We start from the raw sequence: 1,976 nt of genomic DNA, 5'->3' as shown, positions 1-1,976 counted from the left end.
TAAAAATTATAAAAAGATTATAATAATTACTCTAATTAATATAACTTACTAGCTAGAGAATATAAACTCTATTAAAGAGATTTTTATAACTAAGTAATAATAAAGAAGAATAATACTTAATAAAGCTTTTTATTAGGGCTACTATTAAGATACTTACTAAAGTATAAGAAGGAGTTACTATAATAAAATTAATCTAAGAGAGAGAGAGAGTTAACCTAACTAAACTATCTTAAGTAAGAGAAGGAGTTATTAAAGAAGAACTAGCTTAAATATAAAAGAGAGTTACTATAATAAAATTATATTCCTTAGCTAGACTAATTACTATTACTATAGAATATTTTAAAAAAAGATAATACTTCTTAGCTAGAGCCTTCTCTACTATAGGAGAAGAGCCTTTATTATAAGAAATACTAAAAGAATCTATCTTTATTATAAGAGAGGAGACTTTATTATAAGAAATACTAGAAGAACCTATCTTTATTATAAAAAAATTAATATTATCTTTTATATTAGACTATATATACTTACTATTATCTAGAGAACCTTTACTAGTACTATTATCTAATTTCTTATTATAATTATTAATTACTACTACTAACTCTATAGGCTAATTACATAACTTATTACTATAATTAATAAGGAAACTAAGATTACTAGCTTAAATAATAGATCTATAGAAGTAAAAAAGATTAGTAATTATAAATAAGAAATATTTACTAAGGAGAATATATACTTATTAAGAGTATTAGAATCTTATATATAAAAATCTTATATATAGAATAAATATACTAATCCTTAGTTACTCTAAGTATAGTTAGTATAGGACCTCTAAAAGAATATAAATCTATTATAACTAAGAGTAGAGATACATCCCCTAAAGGGATCCTTACCTAAAAAATAATTACTATAAGCTAATATATAGTTATAAGATGCATCTTACTACTAGAGAATAATAGCTAATATATAATCTAAATAAGTATATTTCTTTATATCTAGCTTCCCCTTCTTATTAAACTTCTAGATAATTAGGTAAATAATATCTATCATCTTTAATATACTTTTATTAGGCCTGCTAAGATAAGCTTCTACTATTAGTAAGAGATAATTACTAAAGCTAGGAAGAGTACTTACTAAACTTACTAAAAATAAATATACTCTTCTAATAAATAAGATAGCCTTTATCCTTCTTTTATAAGGTACTTATATTTACTAAGTATAAGAAGAATATAAAAGATTAATATATAAAGAAAGAGATTTACTAAAAGAAGATAGTAATTAATATAATAAAAAGGAAGATACTTATAGGAGAAGAGAAGAAGAAGAGAAGAAGAAATATAAGAGGTAAAAAAAGAATAAGTAAGGTAAAGTAGAGTTACCTAAAATTAAAATATATAATATATAACCTTATCTTACCTCTACTATAATAACCATATTAGCAACCCTCCTTACTACATATGATCTAATGCTACTTACTAAATATAATCTAATATTACTTACTAAGTGTAAATCTGATCCTACTTACTATGCATGATGTTACTCCCTTAGACTATAAGGACCTTTTAGTAAGGAGCTAGATAACCTACTAAGGATAGGCTTTATCTTAAGTAGGGGAGGATGTGATATTAGTAAATAAATATTATAAGTAGATTAATAATTATTAAGATTAACCCTAGGTTACTAAGGTTAATCTAAGAAATCTCTATAATATCTATGACTTATCTTTTAGATAGATAGCTAGTAGCTAGGTATAAATAGAAGATCTTACCCCAGGTAAGTAAAGAGGTATTAGCCCAGCCTATCTCTCTTCACCCCTGGTGATACTACCTTACCCTCAGTAAAACCAATATCTTTAACCTATAAATTAAGCACTACTCAGAGAAAAATAATCCTATAGATATATTTAGTTATTACTTAGACTATACTTAAGAAGTAGAAAAGCTATCTATAGACTCCTTAATAGAAAAACTCTAAGGAAA

General features: G+C 24.2%; 3 annotated features.

Moving 5' to 3' along the window:
• Positions 1-380: 380 nt before the first annotated feature.
• Positions 381-486: a microsatellite.
• Positions 487-1,307: 821 nt separating this feature from the next.
• Positions 1,308-1,332: a microsatellite.
• A 113-nt stretch (positions 1,333-1,445) lies between these two features.
• Positions 1,446-1,524: a microsatellite.
• Positions 1,525-1,976: the final 452 nt, after the last annotated feature.

This window comes from Aspergillus clavatus, genomic scaffold, assembly GCF_000002715.2.
Source record: "Aspergillus clavatus NRRL 1 1099423829736 genomic scaffold, whole genome shotgun sequence".
In the NCBI taxonomy this organism is placed as follows: domain Eukaryota; kingdom Fungi; phylum Ascomycota; class Eurotiomycetes; order Eurotiales; family Aspergillaceae; genus Aspergillus; species Aspergillus clavatus.
This window is presented reverse-complemented; position numbering and strand designations above follow the sequence as displayed.